At 32.2% G+C, this 27,370-nt stretch overlaps 1 pseudogene; it reads left to right on the top strand.

The window, feature by feature from the left end:
- On the top strand, nucleotides 1-27,370 carry LOC145588876 (GABA transporter 1-like; annotated as a pseudogene).

The raw sequence follows: 27,370 nt of genomic DNA, 5'->3' as shown, positions 1-27,370 counted from the left end.
ATGAGGACATATGTTGTCCAACCTCCGGTACTAGAATCTACACAAGCCAAAAGTGAGGAGCTTGATGCTGGTGCACTATTTGTTCTCCAATCTAAAGGTATGTTCAATTCGATTTCTCTTATCAATCTATCAACAATATTCATTGGCGAATCATGAATTTTTTTTTTCTTTTATAATAACTACAATTATATTTTTTTGATGCAATAATAACTACAATAATTAGTTGTAGCACAGTCACTTATGAGTTATTATTTCTTATACACACCTCATTGCACATATCTAAGATGAGATTTAAAAAAATGTACTTTTGATTTTCAAATCATAGTAGAAAACCTATTTACTCCCTCTATCTCTATTCTTTTCACTATATTTAAGTTTACACAATCTTTAAGACGCATACATTTTTATTTTTATACACGTAAATTTCCAAAAATAAAATAAAAATAAAAATTGATATTAACAAAAAATATACAATGAAATGAATTCAACAAAATCTCTTACTATGTTTAAGTTAGACGGAATTAATGGTCAAATATATAAAAATTGACACAAATATTGACACTGGAAAAAAAAAATAGAGACATCTTTTACTCTCTCCATTTTCCTGAATTCTTTGCAGTCAACGTAAGTTACGTAACTACACAAGTTAACAAAAAAATGAAAATGGAGACTAGTCATATAGGAATTTTTGCTTTAAAGAGGAGAGAGATAGAGAGCAAAATATTTATTTCATACAGTTGGGCCCAAAAAATTATATTTAAATTTAATAAAGGTTATTATAAAAGTTAAAAGGAATAAGTAAAGGTAATGGTAAATTTTTAAAAAAAAATTGATAGAAAACAAAAAATGAACGGAACTAAATAAAAAATAAATAAGGTTTCAAAAAAAAAAATTTAAAAAAATTTTAAAAAAACTTGGTATTTCACCCGATTTACCTTTTGAGCTCATTTGAATTTAAAAATCAATTTTAAGTGGTTAAGTTACAATCCTCTCCTAATTATTGTTGTAGGGGATCGAGAAAGTATATATATAGGACATCTCGGTTTTTATTCTTCCAACTACTAAATGTCTGTCTTTGGGCATGTTTCGCTGTTTGTGTAAAATTTGCAAAATACTACTCGTATGTAAATATAATAATGAAGGAAATAATAATAACAAGATTGTTATCAAATCGATTGGATTCTATAGATATCTTAATCTATTATTTTTGGTATGTAATTTCTTATTTTATAGGTTGGTTAAAAGGAAAATTAGCGGATCAACTCAACTAAAAGTTTAAGCTGATTATTAAAGCCCATGATCAATTTATATACTCTATCATGTCCCTTACATGTTGAAGTGTGGATGTAGCATGGGCTCCAACATACCACGTTTTAATATTCCACTTTAAAAGGAGGGGTGGATGAGATTCGAACACATGACCTTTGTGTCACGCTAGTTCTTGATAATATACAATGTAAAATGATAGAATTCTCCCTTAGGAGGCACGTATTACTATTAACAATATATATAGGGTACAAGATAAACCAATTCACATAATTACATTAAATTAGGCTATATATGAACAATAATATTTACATAATTATTGTCTAACAGTAGGGACAAATTAGTGAAATACCACCATCATAATTTTTAATTTTTTTGTTAAATCACCATTTAATAGCATACCATCTAATTTTTATTTTATTTGTATTGAATAAATCCCATGCACAATGCAAATTATAAATGGGGGTGAGGGATATTAGTATAACTTGAGTGCATAGCTAAATTGTTGAAGTACAATCTTCACAAAAAACACATAAGTTATCCAGATCAATTAAATATTTTATAAGGTTAAGAGTGAGACTGCTCTTCTTATTGTCATATGATTTTAGATGAAATCTTATTTGGTCATGTGGAGTGGACTTTTGTGGTGCAAATGTAGCCCAAACCCGTATTTTAATAATAAAACATTAGTGAGAAGTATTAATTATACAAGACTGTTAATAATAAGTAAATAAGGAATATGGACTTATTTATTAAACACAAAGAAAGCTATTCTAAAAATAAGGTAAAAAACTACACAAGGAAATCAATTTTTCTAGTAACAGCATATGAAATCACTCTTAAAAAATGGTTAGTACAATATAAATATATAACACGCTAAATGTATTTAAATAAAGTTCAATTCAACAAAATAAAGACGATTATAAGTACTATTACTATCATCATAATTTATCATAATTTGTAATGTCATTATGTCATAGCGGTGGCTATACCTCGGCTTATTATTTAAGTTTCTTTGTTCTTTGTACGGGTTTCTTACCCTCACTTGCATAAAAAAAAAATTTTAAAAAAATCTGTAATGTATATGGTTCACGTGTTGTATGAGTTATTGACACTAGCTTTTGTGATTAAATTTTAATGACAGGGTCATGGGTGCATTGTGGATAGCATTTAACAACATCAATCGTAGCACCACAATTACTGAGTTTACCATATGCGTTTAGATTTCTGGGATGGGCTGGAGGCATTATGTGCCTGATTTTAGGAGCATTGGTCACGTTTTACTCGTACAATTTGCTATCTTTGGTACTTGAACACAACGCTCAATTGGGTCGCCGTCATCTCCGTTTCCGGGATATGGCACATGATATACTAGGTATGTTTTATTGTTATATGGAGTACTTTTTTTCATCTAATTCATTTATTTTGCGTGGAAGTTGAAGAGTAAGGCAATTAGTTGCTCATTCTGCGTGAGCATAAAAAGAGAGAATAATGTGAGAATATATTAAGATGCTGATTCAAAAGAGAGAATAAAAGAGCTTTACCCTGATTATGGGCATGCTTAGGCCTAAGATAAAGAAAAGAACACATGGAAACTGATTTTTTTTTTTTTTTTTTGGCTTTTTTTCTTTCTTAGTTCTATCTGACACATGGAAAATGTTGGAAAAAAAAAAAAAAGAGGCAACCATTGGAAGCACAAGGATAGGGCTGTACACCGATCCAAAACCAGACCGGACCTGGACTGGACCTGTTGGGACCGGAACCTGAATCAGCGAATTTTGAGGACAGGAGATCGGACCTGATTCAGCAGGACCGGAGACCGGACTTTATTCATCGGGTTCTATTCCGGGTTAGACTTGAACAATCAGGTTCGGTCCAAGTTTTGACCTGAACAGACTTGTTTTGTGAATATTTTTTTTAAAAAAAAAAAACTAAATAAACTGTTGGACCTGTTTATGGACCTGTTACTTGTTGCATAATTTAATAATAACATAAAATCTGAAATTAGCAATCACAAAAACTACATAAATTGTATAAAGTGACTAAAGTCCCAATTCCCAAACACCAAAAATACTAAACAACCTGCATCATGTAACATAGGAAGAGTCGCACTACAATGTACAGAAGAACCACAACCACCAGATCTACCACCTTCAAAGTAGGTGGTCGCATAGGAAGGTCGGGGTAGATCGTGAAGCGAGTAAGAGGGCGAACGATGTGCGATTGGGTGGCTACGGTTGCTGGAGTCGCGCGATCTGGTGGTGGCAGTCACTGGATTTGCGCTATCTGGTGGCTGCAGTTGCTTGAGTCGCGCGATCTGGTGGTCGTGGTCTCTATTGTCGCGCGAGGTTACTGGCTTGTTGCGAACCTGCAGTTCGTCGAAGTCTTCGTGGTGGTCAGTTAGTCACTGGTGACTTGGTGGGGAGAGAGAAGGTCAAATTGAGAGTAATGAGACCATGGGAGAGAGAGGCGGAGGTTGAGATTGAGAATTGGGGTTGAAATTTTAGTATAATATTTATATTTTATAGAAAAAAAAAACATTTATACCGGTTTTCAGGTCCGGACCTGAAACCCCCGGGTTTAGATAGGATCCGAACCGGAACAGGAATCCCTAAATTTCAAGGACCGGGACACGTGGTCACTTGACAGGATAAAGTCGTATCACCTGATAAAAAATAATTCCTAGATTCCTCTAACTATGCAGATAGGGAAGAAGGGTCGAACCACAGGGAAACAAGTTTTCCTATTCCTAATTAATTTAAATAATCTAAATTATAAAGTAACTAAATTATAGATACGAGGAAATTAAACTAAGGGAGATAAAAGTAAGGAGGAATCAATTTATAAAAGCGTAGGGCATAGGTTCACCAATAAATAATATTTCAGGGTAAAACATAATAATCAATCATCAATGCATCAATTAATCAGATCATAAAGAGCTTTCGCTACGTATTACAATCACAGAGTTAATTTACCGGTATTAAATCTCATCTCTTGAATCTCGACTTAACCATTTATAAAATTAGTCCGCCTATTGAAACTAAGCCTAACATCAATTCTCATCTCTCGAATCTCGGATCAATATTGCATAACTCATACAATTAAAGCAAGCCTAATCTAATTGCATAGAATCAAATCAATCAATAGGAAATTAATCAAGCATTGATAATCAACAACAACAAATTACCCCTTCATATTATTTATGGATCCCCATAAACCCTAGAAAGAAAACTACTCACACATGATTAAATCTAAACTAATCAAAGCAATTAAACAAGACATGATGAAATAAAGAAATTAAATTACTGAAAATAATAGAGAAGAAATCGTTACCAAAGTTAACGGCAATAATGGACTGAATTAAGAACAGAGTTGTAGAGTTGTAGTGAGAGAAAAACAATGAGAGAATTCTAATCGAAAAACTAAGTAGAGAGAGAAAAGCTAAGAGAAGAGATCTAAGAAGTACCAAACTTTCTTAACAAAAACGTATTTATATTAAACTAGAAAATCCTAAGCTTAAATGAACTAAAACGACGCCTAATCTTCTTCCAGAAATACGCGCCCGATCGGGCGCCACACCGCCCGGTCGGGCGCACCTTTTCCTTCGTAAAACATCTCTCGCGCCCGGCCAGGCGCGAAATCGGGCGAATGGTTCTTTTCTTCTTCCGCCCCGTCCGGTGGGCGCGCCTTAGGGCGAGGGCGGCCTGGTCGGGCGAGGTTCTTGGGCGTGGGATTGGATTTCGATTGGGCTCCGATTCTTCGGCCCAATCCGGATTTCCTCTTTGGGGTTTTAATACTTAGTGTCCAATGCCTCGGTATCTCATATGTCGAGCCCTTAATCACCAGTTCGATGACTCTAAACTGCCTTGGGCTACGAAAAGTGGTCGTGCTCCTCCAATGCTCGTAGTTGCTCCATAAAATCCCGGGAAAATGCTCTAAATGTGCAATTCCCTACAAAACTCAACCAAAACTACGAAGACACTAGAAAACACCAATTAGTAATAAAAGTGGTTGTAAAGAGCCAAAAACACTACCAATTATGACCAAGGGACGAGGGTAAAACACTATATAAAATAGACATATCACCGTTCTCCATTTAAGCCACCCTGACTTAATCCTGTGGGTCACGTCTGGATGAATATACCCATTTTTCTAGATGGTTGACCCAAATATTTTAAATATTTACTCCTGGTCAAGTCCTTTCCATCCAAACTCACCACATCATTGCTTGTCCCGCTCTAAGTACCAAAGCGGCATACCGAATATTCAGTCTTACTCCGACTTAACTTAAAACCTCTAGATTCCAACCTTTGCCTCAATCGCTCTAACTTGGAATTTATCCCATCTTTAGTTTCATCCACCAAAACGATATCATCCACAAACAGCATATAACATGAAACTTCATCTTGAATTGGTCTAGTTATTTCATAGAACCGTTGTGAAAAGAAAAGGGCTTAATGCAAATCCTTGATGCAATCCAATTGTAATAGGAAAATCTTTAGTCAACCCTCCACATGTCCTCACATTCGTGACACATCTCGATACATATTCTTAATTAGGTCGACGTACCTTTGTGGGATACCTTTCTTCAACATTGCCCACCAAAGCACCTCTCTTGACACCTTGTCATATGCCTTCTCTAAATCAATAAAGACCATATGAACATGATAATATAATGTGATGAACATTATTTTTATTCAACCATCATAATCTAAAGACAAAATTCAAATAACATTTCAAAATTAACAATGAACATTCTGTCACAAATAAAAGTACATTATATTGACAATAAAAGCACATGGAGATAAAGAACATTATTTAACATTATGTTCTTTTCACTCCAGGTATATGTTCGTTACATTATAATAGTATGTTCTTTTCACTCTAGGTATATGTTTATTGCATTTTAATAGTACGTTTTTTTCACTGTAACTATATGTTCATTTCGCTTTTTTTTTTTAATGAAACGTATGCACCAAGCACGGTGCTAAACATGGGCATCTTGCCGTGTTGGGCCGTCGCGGGCCATGCCTGGGTGAGACTCGTGCCGGCTTCCTGGCGGGCCGTGCTGTGTCGTGCCAAATTTTGGCATACCCCAGCCTACGGCACAGCCCACGTGCCTGGCGGGCCTTGTCATGCTGGGCAGTGGGCCAACCGAATTTTTTTTAAAATATATATATGTATATAAAAAAAATCGATATATATTTTTTTTGAACAACTTAAGTTTATATAAATAATTTTATTAATTTATGTTTATGTTAATGTTAATTTTTTTTTTTTTTGAACAACTTTAATTTAATTAAGTTTATATATATCATTTATGTTTAAGTTTATATAAATAATTTTATTAATTTAGCAAAAAACAACAATGCATATAATTAAAAAAATTTACGAGTGCGATAAGCCGATAACACAAAAAATTGATGAACAACTTATTTTATTATATGCCGGTACGATAAATCGATAATACAAAAAATAATGGTAATTAAAAATCACACAATAATTGGTGAATAACTTCATTTATTATACGGAATACGAGGTTCGATAATACAAAAATTGTACAATAGTATTTAATGTAAATATGTAATTATTATTCTTCGTCTTCTTCTTGTTCAAGTTCATCGGCCAATTGAATTGATTGAGAACTAGTAGAACACGACGTTCCTTCATCGTTGTCGTTTTGTGCATAAGTACGATCTTCGGAACGAGTTTCGGCATCCAACCAATCCTTGAAGCAAACACACATTTTAAGTGTTTCGGGTTTTAGTCTTGTTCTTCTATCGTCTAAAACCCGTTTCGACGCACTAAAAGCTCTTTCGGAGGCAACGGAGGAGACTTGGATAGCAAAAATATCACGAGCCATTGCCACCAAAATTGGATGTTTCGTGCTTTGTGATTTCCTCCAATAAAGGATGTCGAGGCTGAAATTCTCTTCATCGTCCATGCCTTTCATGAAGTCGTAACTTAAGTACATTTGCAACTCAAAAACATCGCTTTGTATTCTCCTAAATGATGATGATTCCGTACTAGAAAACTTAGACATCATGTTAGCAGCTTGTGTAAATAAACCTTTGACCCTTTTACTTATGTTTTTGGATGTTTGAGAAGGGGCAAATCGAGACACAGTTCCATATTTAGATTTATAAACTCTATATAAAGAGAAAAAATCATTAGTCACCTTAGTTTTAAAAGTTTCAACATCATCTTCAAAATCCATGTTAGTAAAACAAATATCAATTAATAAAAAAAGTACCATCATACTTTTGCCTTGAATCTAAAATAGAAGCAAAAATATAAATCATAGGAATATTAGTGTAATATTTACGCCATTTTTCCTCCATAGATGGAAGATATTTGTAACACCCTAGAAATTCCTTTCTTTTAAAATACATGTTTTGCTCTGTTTAAAACTTTAACTAGGAATATCTAAGATATTACCGCCACCGTGAATACGGCTAAGGCAACTATCAAAGACACACAGCGGAAGACTAATTTCAAACCCTTTCAAAACAAGTCAACTTAAAAAGTAAATCAACGAAAGTAAAGTCAAACGAAATAAAATAAAATCAACCTACAACTTGGAACCATTATAGGCCCTTATTAAAACCAAACCAAACTCAAAACCTCTTTGTTAGTTACGCATAATAATATTATCATAAATAATTAAAGCGATAACACATCATAAACTTATGGAAACTAGCATGATACGCTCTTCACTCATGCCCATTCATGAATATGCTTCAACACCTGAAAAGCTTATCTCTACCTATTTCCACTACTCTCCATTATAAATGGGTCATCATAGGGCCAAGATAAAGACAAGGCCAACAAACACACAAAACACACAATCAGCAAAGCTGAGTACATAAACGTAATTAACACACTAACATACAATTTCCTATCAACACACGACTTACCTTATTGCACCTATTTTTCAAGCATACCACATTCAATAAAAATTCTCACTAGACACTAAATAATTTATTTAGCATTGATTACGCATCGAACGGGTTTCCCCCTAGCCTCCCCCAATAAATTGAGGTTACTGACACGGGAGCTAACCGTGCCAGCATCAAAAACCACACATAGGTGGCGGAATTCCTGCCCAAAATAATAATAAAAAGGAATATACAGCGTCCTGTACTCCATTAGAAGTTATGGTTAAATATAAAACCTCATAACTCCCCCATATGTTCATACTCAAGGTATATACGTTCCAAGAGTTTTGGTGCATAATCTCTTTCACTTTACGTTATTTACCGATTATTAAACTTGGTGATGGCTCTCAAACCATAATCATTCAATCAACATTAATTATTCAAACAATCAAATATATCAATTTAATTCTTGAATAATTAGTGACCACATAATATTTAATGTTGAACCCTTTTTAATTCTACCTCGGTGCCAATGACACCTTAAACGCATAAAGCACCACAAATCCTATTCCTCGGTGTTTAAAACACCTTAAGTGCACTAAGGCACCAACATACAATTTACTCCTCGTGTACATAGACACTTATATAGCTCCTTTCCTCATGCTTAAAGCATGAATAAAAATTATATGAACCATAATAACATTCCTTTTCAATATTCCAAACCAAATTAAACATTTAGTTTAATTAAATATGCTCTCTATCATGCCATAAATAAATATGTGGTTCATAAATAATATTCCAAGCTATTATTTTCCATTCAATAATCCATCACAAATAAATCATGCTTCATAATCCAATCACCAATAACATCCAAATCATAATTTCCAATCAAAACCTAGCATGATACTACTTGTAACCAATCAAACACATTTAGCATGCTACTACATCAACCTAATTATGCTAAGTACGCGAACATACCTTGAATACGATCTTAATATCGCCACAATTAATAGAAATCACTCACTTCAAAGTCTCCTACAATTTAAAATCATAAAAGAATATTAAAACCTACTCTACACAAATTTCCAGCAATATATACTATTATAAAATGCCTCATAATTTATTTAAAATAAGCTGAAATTATATTTAAAACATCATAATTAAATCTCAATTAATGGGTAATTAAAATTCCTTAAAGAAACTTGATTTCTAATGCTTTACCAAAAATTCCAGCACTTTATTTTAATTAAATCTTGCTGTAATTTAGTCTTAAAACACTCTAATCAAAGGTTTATACCATTATATATCATAATCCTTCAATAATTTATAAATCAAGAACCTAGGGTTTCAAAAATTGGGGCTTTTTAATTAAAAACATAATCTGAAAATTAATTAACATAATACCTTTAATCAAACATCAAAATCAAATCACAAAACCTATAATTAATATTTAGATCTAAGATTAAATTGATTTTTAAAACAAAATTAATAATAATTTTTTTTTTATTCGAAAAAGAGAGAGAGAAAAAAAAAAGTAAGAGCCACCACGCCGGCTGCCGGCGTCGGTGGCCGCCTGCTGCCGGCGTCGGTGGCCGCCTGCTGCCGGCGGCTGGTGCTGCTAGCGGGGGCAGCCACCTGCTGCCGGTGGCTGGCAGTTGTGGTGGGGGGTGGCCGAAAAAAAAGAAAGGGAAGGGGAGAAAGGAGAAAGAAAAAAAAAGAAAATAAGGAAAAGGAGAGAGAAGTTTACCTTGGGTTTTCTCCACTCTGGGCAAAGTTTGATTTGCCTCATATGTGGGATATTTATACCCCTTCTCTACAACCCTTCTCCCTAAACTTTCCCTTTTTAATTTTCCTAATCCCATCCCTAATAAAACTTTGCTAAAATAAACTTTCCTAAATTAAACCCCAACTTAATTAAAATAATTAATTAAATAAACTTTCCTTTTATAAAATATTTCCAATTTATTAAAATAAATAAATAAAATACTTTAAATAAAACATTTAAATTCAATTAAATACTTCTCAAAATACTTATTTTAAATAAAATACGTATAAAAATACGAGGTATTACAATATCCATCATAATCGTGTTGTGATCGGTGTTTGGCAAAAAGTTGTGCAAGTAAACATGCATTCCTAAGAAGAGAATGGGAACAAGGATTATATACAGAAGAAAAACAATGTGTCATACTATGTAGTAATTGTAAAAACTGCATATATTTTTCACAATTAGCCCAATCATTCTCTAGTAAAGCAAATTGTGGAAATTTTTTATTATATATTTTTCACAATTAGCCCAATCATATAAAAAAGTGTTAAATTAACCTTGTACCCGATTGCCCTACTCAACATTTCATAGGTGGAGTTCCACCTAGTTGGACAATCCGGTGCTATTTTTATAGCCTTTATCCTTCGTTGCCTGCAAAAACCTTTCCATTCTTGAAATCTCAAGTTAGAGCTATTAATAGACATAATAGCATTTCTAATTTTGTGATAAAATGGACCAATTGCTTGTGTTCCATCCTTCACACACAAGTTAAGAATATGACAAATGCATCTAATATGAAGTGTATCTCCATCTAATAGTACATCGGTCAATTGGGGTTTAACCAAATTTGCACTAAATGCCATAGGAGTTGCATTATCAAAATTCATAGACATGATTTTATCCCTAAGACTATATGCATCAATAGCTTGCATTAAATGATGAGAAATATTAAGACTGGTATGAGGGTATTCAAGCATTTTAAAATGAATGATGTGTTTTTGTAACAACCAATCATTATCCAACCAATGACAAGTAACACATAAATAGTGAAGTCCCGTAACCACTACCCCATGCATCGGCAATTAAAGAAACTCTACTAGGAAGATTACTCAATTCATTTTCTAATTTCAATTTGTACCCTTGAAAATTCTTCATGGCAGCAGATCGAACGGTTTTTCGGGAGATTTTTTTGTGTTGGGGTTGTAGTGCTCGGTTAATGTAATTGTTAAAGGCATCATTTTCGGCGAAAAGAAAAAATTGTTCGGCATGTACTATCATTCACCCAAGTTGTAGGCGTCATTTGAAGTGCGGCTACGTTAAGCATGTTGTGAACACGATTGGCACTCATAGGAAGTGGGAAATTGACATATACGATTAAGGACAAGGAAAGTAGGGAGCCGCCAACAAGTTTTTAAGGAACTTGTAAACCGTTCACGAATCATTTAAGGAAACCACGATAAAGGGACAACGATAGGCAACAACGATTGACCCGTGAAGGTTACACCCCATCCATAATCCATGAGATTACTTATTCCATATGGTTCGGAACCACGTAAGGAGGATTGGGGATGATGGTAAAAAGTGAGTCATGGAGCCACATTCGCCCGTATTGGCCTCTACTCGATTCTTATAGTGAAAAGTATTCCCTGCGATCCCAAAGGCATGCAAACAAAGATTCAATTTGCTCCAAACTATTATTAGGCTAAATTGGTTGAATATTAATGCAACATATAATTCTAAAATATCGTGATCACTTGAATTAACAACAAGATTAAAAAGGAACCTAAGCCGGTCGTCCAAATTATCTTATTAGGCGTGATTTTCAATTACATATTCCCTTTAAACATGAAATATGGCGATCAATAAATATATAATAGAATAAACATTAATATTGGAAGTAATTCAACAATAATCCAACAATTACTATATGACAAGCATAACAAAAATCATTAGAAAAATAATAGAAATAAAAGGAACATGATTCCTTACTTTGATTTTGTTTGCTTGCAACTACAAAATTATAAACGTGTTAGTAACTCCAAGAAAATTAATAAAACAATAATTAAAATTAAATTAAATAAATCTAATTTGGGGCCAAACCCTCAAACAGTTCTACCTTTCATGCCTTGGTTTAAGGATGAAACCTCGGGTAAAGTACGGACTCCTTGGAGTACTTAGGGGAAGTATGGCAAAAGAATAAGGTAGGCTAATGTTTAGGCTAGAGCATAGAAGATAGAATCGAGATTATTTGATGCCCCGAACTGCAGAAAAGAGGGGGTATTCATAGAGGAAATGAGTAGGGGATCACACAGAACCCTAGAAAAGATAAAAACCCTAATTTAGGGCACTGTGACACGGTCAGTGTCTGTCGCGACACGACAATGGGTGCCGTGACACGATACATATTGTCGTGTCGCAGTGCCCTATTTTGCCCTAAAATGAAAAAGCACATGCAGTTGTGTACGCAGAGAAAACACGGGAATGTCACGGCATTTGTGCGGTGACACGGCAAAAAATGCCGTGACGCGGCAATGTCCACCATGGCGTGGCACGTGGCGCCGTGTCACGGTGTATAATTTTACCAAAAGAAACACGGAAAAGCACCGTGTCACGGTATGTGTACCGTGACACAGCAAAGAATGTCGCGACGCGGAAATGTCCACGCGGAAAATACATGGAAAAAGCATCGTGACACGGTGAAAAATACCGTGTCACGGAAATATGCATCGTGCCATGTCAGCTTTTGCCGTGACGTGGCATTTCAGATGCTGCACGGTAATTCCAGTTTTTTATGCATTTTTAAAACTATGATAACTTTTGATCCGTAAATTGGAATAAGGCATATAATATATCATTGGAAATATTATCAAGTCTACTTTCCAACCCAATAAGAATCAGGTCAAAATAATTTGTAGATTTTAAGATATGGCCGTTTTAGTGAAAGCTTATCGGTTTGGGCCGAGTTTAGTATTTTGCTCATATCTTCTTCATTTTAAATTGGAATTGGGATTATGATATATCGTTGGAAAGCTTATTGAAAGGCCTATCCAACCAAATAATAATTGGATCAAAATTATAGTGCCACAAAATCAGTTTCTCTCAGTTTTGTGATGTGGATACGAAAGTGAAAAATAAGTTATGATTTAGCAAAATGGGCTAAGAATTGAGTTGTTTTATGAAATGTATTGAATGGAAATATGGATTAAGCACTCCAAAGGTTAAATACTCAACCCGACCAATAATGGCGGTGAAAGGTTTTTCATCATCGGGTTTGGTTTTGGGGAGACATTTTAGGTGTCTACACAAGTTCATCTCTATTTCTCTCATAATTATAAGTGAAGCCTTGTGGATGGAATTGAGAAATTTTGGGTTGGATTGGATCACTAGATGGTCCACCACATTTTTTTACATGCCTACTAAGGTGTCCCGTCCCTCCCTTGGTGTCAGCCGAGTAAATATTCCTACAAGTCTTACACCTGACTTTGGTTCCATCTCTACTTAATTGATAATGTGACCAAACATTACTCTTTCGGTTGGTTTAGGCAAATTCCTCTTCGGTACACCACTCGTCTAATGGGTTTGGAATTTGGGTGTTTGGCAATTGGGTGGATTGTTCACTCGACCCGGACGCTTGTGTTTGGCTACCTTGGCTAATAGGAATAGAAAATTCATGTTGTGATCCATATAAATGAGGTGAGAATTGGTTTTGTTGAATCCCGAACTAGACATAGTCCAAGGAGACATATCATCCATTTGTTCTAACCCCCCCGTGGTTTGGGGATGAAAGAAAGGGGTTGAAGTGTTTGGAAAGGGCATGTTAGGGGAGGGATCAGAAATGGTATTGTAGGGGGGCATTGAAGTGTTTGGGTTTGGTGATTCCCTACGTTTTGACTTGGCTTTCCTAGAGGAGGAGGAAGCGTTCGTGTTTGACGTCATGATTAATATTTAATAATAATAACAATAAGTCAATAACAATAATAATAGCAACAACAATAATAATACAAATAATAATAACAAATTAACAATAATAATAACAATTAACAACAATAATAATAACAATAACAATAAGAATAGTAAGTAGTTTTTATATAAATTAAGTTTTAAAAATAATAATAATAATAATTAGTATTATTATTATTATAACAATAGTAGATTACGTGGGGTCAGTGAGATCCCAGGTATAAGAGGTTAGGAACGACGATATCCAGAGCCCAAGTCCCGCCTTAGACAGAGCTCACTAACAATCCAAATTATCAACTACAACAACAACAACAACAATAATAACAAATTAAAATAAAGTTGAGTTAGATCTTACAATGACGCTTCGATTGCTTTGCACTAAATAATTTCCCGAACTTATAATTTTTTTTGTAATTAATTTTTATAATTGAGAGAATTAAAGAATTTAAATATGATTTTTTTTTTTTTTGAGTAGTAGACTAGTAGAATTTATAAGAGAGTAGAAATTTTTTTTTTCTTTGCACAAAAGAGAGTAGGAATTAGAGAGAATAAGAGAGGAGAGATGAGTTGATGAATTGTGAAAAAATTGGAGGAAAAAATAAAGTATTTATAGGGAGTTTTGGGTGGGAAAAGGGCCAAAAATTAGCCATTTTATGGCTGTTGGGAAAATGGCTATAGGGCACGGGCCGTGTCGTGCCGGACCGTGCCTGGCGGGCCTCTTGCCATGCCTGGCCGTGCCACGTGTTGGGCTGGTGGCCATGCCGGCGTGTCAACCCACGGGTCGACGAACATGCTGCCCACCGTGCCCGTGCCGGATTTCAATTTTTTTATTCACGACATGGCCCACGGCCCACAAATAGGTCGCCGTGTCAGTGGCTGTACCGTGTCAGGCCGTGCTAGAATCGTGCCGGACCCGTGCCGCCCACGTGCCGGCACGACCCATGCCCACCTTTACACGGTGCATACGCCTCCGGGAACCATCTATTAATTTTTTATTATGATCGCAAGACATAATGAATTAAATACAACAAAATATATATATATATACATATATATATATATACACACACACACACACACACACACACACACACGCACATATATATATATATATAAAGGAATTGAGATGACATGGCATTCGATTGAAGGAGATATAAATATATATATATATAAAGGAATTGAGATGACATGGCATTTGATTGAAGGAGTAAAAATTCTACAATGTCATTCTTCAAAAAAGGCACCACAATTTGCTTACGTGGCGAAATTTGATTGGCCCATATTTAGTATTTTGATTTTCTTTTTGAATATTTTTAATGTTCATTGTATTTATATTATGTATTCTTTTTAATACATATATTATTTTAGATTTACATAATTATAAATTAGAAAATCTATTTTTAAAAAACTAATTAGTTTTCGAAATAATACTTATAATTAAAAAATAAAAAAATTTAAATTGCTCATCATTGTTCTTTAATTTTCATCAGTGCTCTTCATTCATGTCATAGATTAGCCACTGCGATCATCCCCAAAATCATTGTTAATTGTCAATTCATAAATAAATTGTGTTGTTCTGTTTCAGTTTTTTTTTCAGTAAGTGAATTATTGTGTACAATTTCGTTTTTTCAGTTTTGAATTTAGATTTTTGTTCATAAAAAATCTTAACAACAATCTCATTTTTTTAGTATTTGCTAAGGAAGAATTACCCACATATGTGTTTTATAATATCATGATAGATGGTCGGTGGCATAGCGATTTAGGTTGAATGATTAGTGTTCTTCCGACTGGTAATCGGAGAAGACGACCCTTTTTTTTTCTTTTCGAATCCCATTAGTTTGATCCGTAAAAATTAATTAATTTTTCTCGAACTTATTTGTGGATTAGGTAATGACCTAAACTACTTTAGGTCATTACATAGGAAATGAGGGTTTTATATATTCTGTTTGTATTTAAGGCATTTACCTATGTTTACTTTAGGCATTACCTGAAAATATATTATGACGTAATTATATAAATAATATGTAGATTTTTTTAAAGAATATATATATATAACATAAAAGCACAATCAACCCACAATTATTTACACGTTATTTATGGAGTCTTAAGATTGTAGTTTTAGTTACTTCCATTTAGATCCATTTAGATATATTGTTAAATATATTATATATATCTTTGTAAATGTAAATTAGTTAATATATTATTTTCCTTCCTAGTTTATAGCTTTTGATTTGTATAATTGTAAATTAGTTGGTTGTAGATATGCTTTCCTAGTTTATAGCTTTGACCCCCTTGATTGTAGCTTTTAGTTAAGCTACAGATTTGTATATAATTATGAATCAATAAAACTATTTTTTATTTACAAAGATATATACCATATATATAACATGCAATATATTTACAACTTTCATACATAATTGGTAGTGGGTTTTTTTTTTTTACGGAAAGTATATCAATTATTATCCTAAGAATTTTTTTTATTTTTTAATTTTTTGAAAAAATTATCTTAAGAATTTATTTATTATTATAATTACCGAAATTTATCCTACTAAAAATATCAATTATTATCTTACAATTTATTTTAAATACTATAATACCAAAATTATACCTATTTTATATCAGTTTTATCCTAAAATTTGTTTAATATTTTAATTAACAAAATTTATCCTATGTTAAATTATGTTTCATACTTCTGAGAATGAAAAATAGAATGTTTAATTCATTATTAAATCTATATTGCAATATAATTGTGTCGATAAATATGACAATACTGATACTATTTAATTCAAATTCGAGAAACAAATTAATACTAGACATGACCTAATATAATAAAGGAAAATTCTCAATGGTAGCTATTTACTTTTGCACATTCTCATTGGTAACAAAATATTTGGCTAATTCTGTCAAATAGCATTATTTTTTATTAGTTTCTCTGAATCGACAATATTTTTACATTAAGTAACTAATTAGCTTAATTATATGGTTTTTAAAAAAAAAATTAAAAAAGTTGTGCAATACTCTTCACCAGCCACCCCACACCACCGACTATCCACTGGAACCCATCACCACCAAGCTCGCCTTAACCCCTCCGAACCCACCCCCACGCTGCGACTAGCCACCAGAATCCATCACCACCAAGCTCGCCTCAAAGAACCCTGCGAACCCTCCACCAAGCTCGCCTAAACGGACCTGCGAACCCACCCTATGCCGCCGAATAGCCACCAAAGTCCACCACCAGAAAGATCGCCTAAACCCCTACGAACCCACCCACGCCGCCGATTGTCCACCAGAATCCACCACCACCAATTGCACCTGATGAAGATTGTCAATTGGGGAAAAATCGAAAACCCTTAAAATCTGAAATAAAAATTTCTAGGCTAATGAGGAATCAATTCAGCAGAGGAAAGGGGAAAGGAAAATGAAGGAAAGGGTGGGAGGTTCAGGCGAGTACAGTTGTATGAATATCGAAGGTGATGGTGGGTTCTGTTGGGTTAGCGGCGACGTGGGGTGGCTGGCAAAGAGGGGTCTGTACATTTTTTGTTTTTTTTTTTTGATAATTTTTTTTTACAAGATTGTTAATTATTGTTTAATTAAGCTAATTAGTTACTAATTATAAAAAAAATGTCATAATAGAGAAACTAATAAATAATAATGCTATTTGGGAGAATTTGTGAAATATTTTGTTACCATTGAGAATGTGCAAAAGTTTATAGCTACCATTGAGAATTTCCCTATAATAAACTATATGTATTTTTCTTACTTTATATAAGGAGGTCGAATATTTGTTTTAAACATAAAAAAGATATATGTAGCTTACTATATTTATCTATAAGTATTTCAAGTAATAACATAAACTTTTATAAGTCATAACATTTTTATTTGATGTTATTTAGTTAGTGCATTCCCTTTTTAAAGTATGAATTATTGAATGTCTAATGGTCTAATAGGTATTAGTTTACACTTTATAAATGGAAATATTACTATCTTTATTTAATAGTTGCAACACTTTCATAAAATAGATTTATCACAATAGTTGCAATACACTATAATAGGAAGCTAAGCTAGGTTTTTATGGTGAAAATTGTATTATTACATTTATCTAAAACTCATGACCCACTTGATTATGCTCTTAACAACCTCTTAATCCCATTTTAAATGTATTATAACATGTGAGGTCCACTTTTTTTAACTACCGTGATAAAGTTTATGTTATAACTATAAAGAAATGGAGGAAGTATGCAGTTTTTTCTTTTAAAAAAATATATATAATCACATAAATAGAATAATCATGTACATGTTATTTATAGAGTCTAATAATGATGAACGATTCAAGTTAAAGAATGTTTACAATTACTTCCAAATATAAATCATTGTAGGCAATTTTTTTTTATCTCAGTGTCATGAAAGACAATTATTTAATAAGTTTTATTGGAGTAAAAAATTGTTTTAAATAACAAATTCAGGTAATGGGATGACAAAATATAGGTCATTACCTTTTAGTTGATGTTATTACTACTACTACTATAATGGTTGGGAAAAAGGACTAGCTGCATTGAATGTATTATGGTCTTAAGATTTTGAGAATTGATATAATCCCTCAATTCCTAAATGTTTCGATTCACTTTACATTTGTATGGTCTCCAATGAACATCTTTGACCATTAATAACTTTGGCTACGTATAAGTAAAATTTTAAAAAAGTTGATGTTTTGAAAAATTATCATAAAAGAAATCTAATAAGATCAAACTTGTTAATTGTCTTTCATGACACTGAGATAATATAATTGCCTACTATGATTTATATTTGGAATTAATAGTATACATTCTTCAATTTGAACACAAATTTTTATATGTGGCTGGTTGCACCGTGTGGCCGGTGTTACTCAAATTACTCGGTTAGGGGTTACTCGAGTTACTCGGTCAGAAATTACTTGAGGGGTTCGATCAGGGGTTACTTAATCAAGGGTTACTTGAGGGGTTCGATCAGGAGTTACTCAATCAAGGGTTACTTGAGGGGTTGGTCAGGGGTTACTCGTTCAGGGGGTTACTCAATCAAGGGTTACTCGGTCATGGGTTACTTAAGGGGTTACTCAAGAGAATATTCGGTTAGGGGTTACTTGAGGGGTTTGGTCAGGGGTTACTCGGTTAGGGGTTACTTGAAGGGTTACTCGGTCAAGACTAACTCGAGTAACCCCAGCCACACGTTGTGGCCAGTCACACAGAAAAATCCCCTAAACCTTCTTTTTATAGTGTGTTGTAACTATTGTGACAAATCTATTTTAGGAAAGTGTTACAACTATGAATTAAAGATGATAACATTTTCATTTACAAAGTGTTAAACTAACATCTATTAGACTTCCAATTGATACTTTAAGAACGGGGATACACTAATTAAATAACATTAAATAAAAATTTTATGACTTATAAATGTTTAGGTCATTACCTGGAGTACAAATATATAAATATGGAACCGTGTTATATAATGTAAGTACGCTACATAATTTTCTTTTCATTTTTAAAACAAATATTCAACCATCTTATATAAAGTAAGAAAATTACATAAATTTTATTATATTAGGTCATGTCTACTGTCTAGCATTAATTTGTTTCTCCTATTTAGTTAAAATAGTGATATTATTATTATTATTTTTATCGACACAAAGATATTACAATATAAATTTCATCATGAATTAAACATTCTATTTTTATTCATTCACAGAATTATGAAACATAATTTAAAATAGGATAAATTCTGTTAATTACAATATTAAACTAATTATAGGATAATAACTAATATATTTTTTTGAATGGAAAATAACTATTATATTAAATAGGGATAATTTTGGTTATTATAAAATAAACTATAAGATTATAACTGATATTTAATAGTAGGATAAATTTCGGTAATAATAATAATTGATATACCTTCCGTCAATAAACCATTATGATTTATGGTAGGAAGTGTTAAATATATTGTATGCTAAATATATTGTATATATCTTTGTAAACGTGAATTAATTAGGTCTATTATTTTCCTTCCCAGTTTATAGCCTATGACTTGTATAATTGTAAATTAGTTGGCTGTAGATATTCTTTCCTACTTTATACCTTTGACCCCCTGATGTAGATTTGTAGCCATCAATGCTACGGTTTTGTATATAATTATGAGGTCATGCCCAAAGTATACATAGGTAAATGCCTTAAATATAAACAGAGCATATAATTCTTATATGTAATGACCAAAAGTAGTTTAGGTCACTACCTAATCCACAAACAAGTTTGCGAAAAATTAATTAATTTGTGCGGATCAAACTGATGGGACTCGAAAAAAAAATGGTCATCTTCTCCGATTACACAGTTGGAAGAACGCCAATCATTCAACCTAAATCACTATGCCGCCGACTACTATGATATTGCAAAACACCTATGCATATAATTCTTCTTTAACAAATACTTACAAATGAGATTGTTGTTGAGATTTTTTTATGAACAAGACCTAAAAATCAAAACTAAAAAAAAAAAAACGAAACTCTACAACACAATTCATTTACGAATTTTAATGAGGATTTTAGGCCGGATTTGAGTATACTTTAACAAATAACAATGATTTTGGGAATGGGTGGTTAATCTATGACATGAATGAAGAACATTGTTGAACAATGATGAATTTTTTATTTTCTAAATTTTAATTATAATTTAATTTTTCGAAAATGATTTTAAAAGGATAAAAATAGAATTTAAAAAACTATAATTACGTATTGTTAAAAAAAAAATACATGTATTTACAATTAAATATACATGTATAATATATTTAGGCTTTTAAAAATAAATCAAAAATTGACCATTCATAATCTTACATATCATCATCTTATGGTGTCATTTTTTGAAAAATGACACAGTAGAATACAAGTATATAACTATATAAATTGCTCCTGCTCTAGTTTATATTCGTCCAAAACGTCCCAAAAATTTAGCTTCTGTACAAGCAACAAATTATTGTAATATATAAACACTATTATTATATATCGGCCATGATAATTAATTGTAGTTATACTTCACATTTTTATTAGTAGGAGTAGTGATTATAGCAACTTGGGTAAAGCTTTGGCATTGATTTTCATTTTTTTTTTTTTTTTTTTTGAAGCATGACATTGATTTATTTAAGTTCCAATTTTACAAATTTTGACCAAACATTAATTCTCATCAAAACATAAGAAAATATTATGTGTGCGGATTTGTTAGATTCATATGAATAATCAATATGTATTTGTAATTTATCAACTTCTTATAATATATTCACTAGTTTTTGGGCCCAAGTGATGCCCCGGATTATTACATGGAACTGATCAATAATATATGTTGTAATTTATGATTCAATTTTCTTCTAATTAAATTTGTTGTTCATAATGTCATATGTTATATATTAATATTTTGTATTCAAAAAATCACATAGGTTGGTGGTAAGGCAATTAGTTCTAGAATTAGAGGTTTTGAGTTCAAATCTTATGGTGAACTTTTTTTTTATTATTATAAGTGCATAACATGTAATTAAAACAAATAAAAGGGAGAGTCACATGGCGTTATGAGACATAAACAAACAATGAAAGATAGGTTTAAGACCATATGTATACGATATATACATATTAAAAAGTGATCTTATGAAAGCTCACATGTCACGCGCCATTCTCCATCATTCAATGTCGTCTCTCAATTTACCTCTGTCCCCTTTTGATAGTCCCTTATGGACAAATTATAGTACCAAAATGTTCACCCCATTTGCTTTTTCCAACTTAATATTAATTTTTTTACCAAAATTCCCTCCAATTTGCAACAATATTTGTGCAAATTTAACTTTAATGTAAATTTTGTTTTCCCATGTACTTTTATTACTTTCTCTCTCTACTTATCAATTTACTTTTTCAATGTACTTTAACTATTCTTATTTGTGTTTATTAATTCCCATGAAAAATGCCCATGAAGGACTATCAAAAGGAGACGGAGAGAGTATAATTGTGTTTCAAGTAATAAGACATAAACATGGAACCCCAATTTCAATTCTAACAATATAAGCCTTACCGCCATTATATATACTTTCTCTGTTTTTTTTTTAGTTGACATCTTTCTATATCACGCTTGCCAACGTATGTTTTTAACGATTAATATCTCTAATTATCAACATTATAAAACGATTAAATAAGATCCCACATGAATATATTTTATCGTATCTTTAAACCACAAAGTGAGTCAAAACGTGTTGTGAGAATAGTGTAAAAGTCAAACGGTATCAACTAAAAAAAACGGAGAAAGTATAATTCATGCTGTCTTTTGAAAACAATATGCAATAAATAAATTTAATTAAAAAATCAAGTCATGAATTTTATGCATAATCGGTAATGAATCGTGAGACTATCCAATTTCAAATGATATTTGTGTCTTAAAAACTATGCAAAAGCATTTGTGGACATTGAGATGAGGCTACTATTTTGGGAGAATGGGAGTTACAAAATTTGTTAACATTGGCAGGTCCAAGATGGGGAAAGCATGTAGTGGCCCCAGTTCAATTTGTAGTTTGTTATGGAGCAGTAGTTGGCGCTTGTCTTTTGGGTGGCCAGTGCATGAAGGTTAGGCTTTATTCTCACCTTATTTTAACTTATTTCAAACAATGTTTTCCATTCAAACTATTGTATGATGCAATGATATAGTCACACGTGCTAATAACTTCATGACTATGCAACTTAATTCCTCAGGCTATCTACTTGTTGTTCAATCCAAATGGTACAATGAAGCTCTATGAATTCATAACCATATTCGGAGCACTAATGCTAATCCTAGCCCAAATGCCCTCATTTCACTCTCTCCGCCACATTAACTTGATTTCTCTGCCACTATGCCTTAGTTATTGTACCGCTGTTACTGTTGGCTCCATCTATATAGGTAAATCATTCGTTGCCTTTTCTTATCTTGATGAAATTAAACACGTGATTGATTTTGTACCCCCTCGTCTCATATATCTTACCTGGTTTTACTTTTTGCAATGTTATTTATATGCTTTCTTGATGATATATTTTCAGCGATAAAATGTAGCGTATTATGAGACTATTGCTGATTTTTGTTGTGTATTTTAAAATTATCCAATTTTTGTTGATAAATACACTTGAAGAGATATTGAGTCAAATTAACGTGTTAGCAAACATGTCCACCTAAAAATGTAAGGTATTACAGGAATGAGAGTGAATATGGCTACCACATGTCCAAGCTACACTTGATTATACGCACAAAATCTATATTGCACCTTGATTATATATCTACAAGAAGGTACATTGCACCTAACAATTTCAAAAATATCATGCATGCTCGTACCATTTAATCTCACACACCATAGCCTATCATACACATTCTATTCAGTGAAATTATCATGTTAACAACAGATTCATAGGTGCTCGAGTATACTATATACATCTCTATTTGACAAAAGCTACAAATTCCATGTAATGAATTGAAAATCAAAGCAATAGTAAGATCAGTAACACAAATCGAACTAAATAGTGATGAGGGAAAACATTCTCAACCCTAGCTAGGCAAAACACTAGTCACACCATTGATAGCCAGCTAGTACACCCAGGGCAGACCTTTGTGAAGGCTCACAAGGGCTTGGCCCCTAAAAGGTTTTTGTAAATAAATTGAGGTGTATAACTTAAAGCTCAAATATACTACATTGTCATTTAAGCCCAAATTAGCAATACGTCTATTCTTTTATTATTTATAATATGATTTTTTTTCTTAATTAATTTATTCACTGGTATCAAACTCTTTAATTCATATTTTAACACACCATATAAAAAAGATATTACCTCTGTTTCGTATTTTTTTTGCACTTTGAAATATTTTATATCTCTCAAATAATACTCCAAAGTTGCAAAAAATATAAAACGGAGGTAGTAAAAAAACATAAATTAATTGTGCTATTTACTATTGAGCGATTTCTATCTTACTCCTGGAGTACCATGCACAAGGTACTCTAGGTTTATAAAATCTATGTTATCTTATATGAATTTCTTAATATTTCAATTTATATATATGTTATTTTTAAATAAGTATATGTTATTTTATATTTGTATGCTATTTTTTTGTTGAACTAAATAAGTAAATAACATATTATTTTACTAAAATAACATAAGATTATTTAAGCAAAATAAGATAAGGTTTAGGCAAAATAACTCAATCATTATTAGTATGGAGTATCATGATCCAAGTTTATATAATACTAGGTTAAGTCCCGTGCCATGCACGATTATAATTAAACTTTACAACAAAAATTATAAAGAATGGTTTTTTTTTTTTTTTAGGGGAATAAAGAATGGTTGTTAATTTAACAATAATTTATCCAAAAAAAAAAAATATTTGTGAAAAAATAACTTGAATTTTAATTTATACCAAATGCGTAAAGGTTATTATTTTGAATTTTATAAAAAAAAATAATTTAGTAATAGAAATTTAGAAGCTATTAGGTTTTATATAAGAAAATGAAAATATAAGCTTAGGTTAGTACCCGTATATGTCTTCAAAAAAAATAAAAGGTTAGTACCCGTATACGAACTCATATACATACATTTGTCCTTATATTTTTGTTGACACACTTTGACCGGCATTAAATGAAAATTTAGTTGATTTTATATTACTTTAGGATAATTAGTATTCCGTAATCAATTTTTTAAAAATATATTTATAGTGAGTAGTAGCGATTTTTATTTTAATTTTAATAATCACATTGCATAAAATATGTAGAGTAATTAGATTGAAGTTTTCAATATATGTTGAGTTAAAATATTACACTATTCATGTGTCATCATTTACTTAATTTATTTTACCAATATACAATATAAATATGATCATATATTATGTTGTTGGATTTGTCATATTGTCTGCTTTTATATATATCATAATTTTTAATAATCTCTAATTAAAGATGTTGATAATTAAAGTTGTGTCTCGGCAAAAGTGCAAATCCAACTCTAGCCTATAAAAAACGGAGGGAGTATAATATAATAAAATAATTTTGTTCAGTTGTTTGTATAAACGTTATGTATAATTTTAAGATTCATACAAATTACGCTACCAAAATGATTTTTTTATTTTTAATTAAATAAATTTTATTGTCAAATGATTAATATTGGAGGAAAAAATTGATACTCCTTATTAATATTATAATAATCTTGGACAATGATATATTTCAATACCTTATTTTTAATCTATGTTAGTATATTTGTAACTAAAAGATTAATAGTATATAGAATATATTTTAAAAAAATTAATTGAGTATGATTGGATTAGATATGTTGTCAAAATAGAAATAAGTATTATTGTAGCTTATAAAATGGAAGTCATTAAAATTTGGCAAAAAAAAAAAAAAAAAAAAGGAAAGTACATAAAGGAGGGAAAATTATTAATGACGTCGTGACAAGTGTCATTTTAGGTTCACTTTTAGTATAGGTTAATTGACTAACTCTATTATAAATATTGTCATGCATGATTTATCATGTTAAAATTTTTTGACCCTTGATTAAAAAAAAGTTTCAAGATCCGTCACTGTGTACACCGTTGCACATGACACAAACAACACAGTCGTCAAACACAAACAACACAGTCGTCAAACACAAACAAACAAACAAAAAAAATCTTGATTTCACCTGATATCTTAAATGTAACACAGTTAAATTATGTTCTACATATATTATCACTATTATATAAGTAGGGGTGAGAATGTGAGATAGTGTGGTGGCCACGTTAATTACCTAATATACCCTTGATCTTTACTTATTCTTGTACAATGAATAATGTATATATATTACTGTATAAATTTAGAACTACATAGCATGCATGTATATAAATTAGATACGGAATACTAAATTACTAATATATGTGATCAAATAGTCCTAAACTAGGAAGAGATGTAATTTTTAGTATTTGAGTTTTTGTTCATGCATGGCATTTATTACATTTGTAAAGTTTTTTTTTTTTTTTCTTTTTTTTTTGACATGATATCCTAATGTTGCTATTGAGTAATGATCATATATAATGTGTTGCATTGTGACATGTAGGACATACATCGAAAGGACCAAAGAAAGACTATTCACTAGTAGGCAACTCATGGGATCGCTTAATTGGTGCTTTCAATGGAATAGCGGTTATTGCAACAACTTTTGGAAATGGAATTATTTCAGAAATTCAGGTTATTTGAATTGATATACTCAACTTAAGTTTTTGGCTAACCCTTAATTTAATCAAATAAGTACATCACTAATTGCATATGATACATTTTACTAATAAATTTGTTAGGCAACAATAGCACCACCAGTGAAAGGGAAGATGCTCAAGGGACTAACCATGTGTTACAGTATAGTTTCAACGACATTCCTTAGCGTCGCAGTGACAGGTTATTGGGCATTTGGGAACCAAGCCCAAGGCCAGATATTAAGCAACTTTGTTGTAAATGGAAACCCTTTACTGCCTAAATGGTTCGTTTTTATGACTAGTGCCTTTGTCATTCTCCAAATTGCCGCTGTTGGTGTGGTACGTAACAACTTCAGTCTTCCCCACCATAAATATATTGTTACACTAACATTATGCCCTAAAGCAAATACTTCTTAGTAACAAGTTTATCTACCACTAAATAATCTCCTGTCTCACGATAACTTACTAATCATGAGACCTTCATAGTTTTAGAGGACCAACTCAACCAAAAATTTAAGCTGACGGTTGAGACCCACGAACATGTTTTATACTCTATCACGCCCTCTCAGATGATCGGGAGTCTTTTGGGCTTGAAATGTAGATGCAGCATCGGCCCTCCGCATACCCAGCCTGCACGAAATATTCAACTTGAAAAGTGGAGGTGAATGAGATTTGAACGCGTGATCTTTGTGTCACACTACTAGCTCTGATACCATGTTAGATGACCAACTCAACCAAAAGCTTAAGCTGATGGTTAAGGCTCGAGAATATGTTTTATACTCTATCACACATACAAGATTATTTGACCTTTGAAAAGTAGGGTTATTGCCATATTTTACAAGTTTTTACGTGATATTTTTTTTTTTTTTTTTTTTTTTTTGGTGCAGATATATTTGCAACCCACAAATGAAGTATTAGAGGGAGTATTGGCTGATCCGAAGAGTGGTCAATTCTCTCTACGAAATGTGATCCCAAGGGTGATATCGCGGTCTCTCTCAGTCACCATAATAACAATAACATCAGCAATGCTACCATTTTTCGGAGACATAAATGGATTCATTGGAGCTTTTGGTTTCTTTCCTCTAGACTTCGTTCTGCCTGCCATTGTATTCAACCTTACATTCAAGCCTTCAAAACGTACTTTCATATTTTGGTTGAATCTCAGCATTGCCGTTGTTTTCTCCATATTAGCTGTTATTGGATCAGTGGCCGCTGTATGGCAAATCATTCTCGATGCTAAATCTTATCAATTGTTTGCTAATGTATGA

This window comes from Chenopodium album, chromosome 17 (assembly GCF_948465745.1).
Source record: "Chenopodium album chromosome 17, dcCheAlbu1.1, whole genome shotgun sequence".
Lineage (NCBI taxonomy): Eukaryota > Viridiplantae > Streptophyta > Magnoliopsida > Caryophyllales > Amaranthaceae > Chenopodium > Chenopodium album.
Note: the sequence above shows the minus strand (reverse complement) of the source record. Positions and strands in the feature narration are given on the sequence as shown.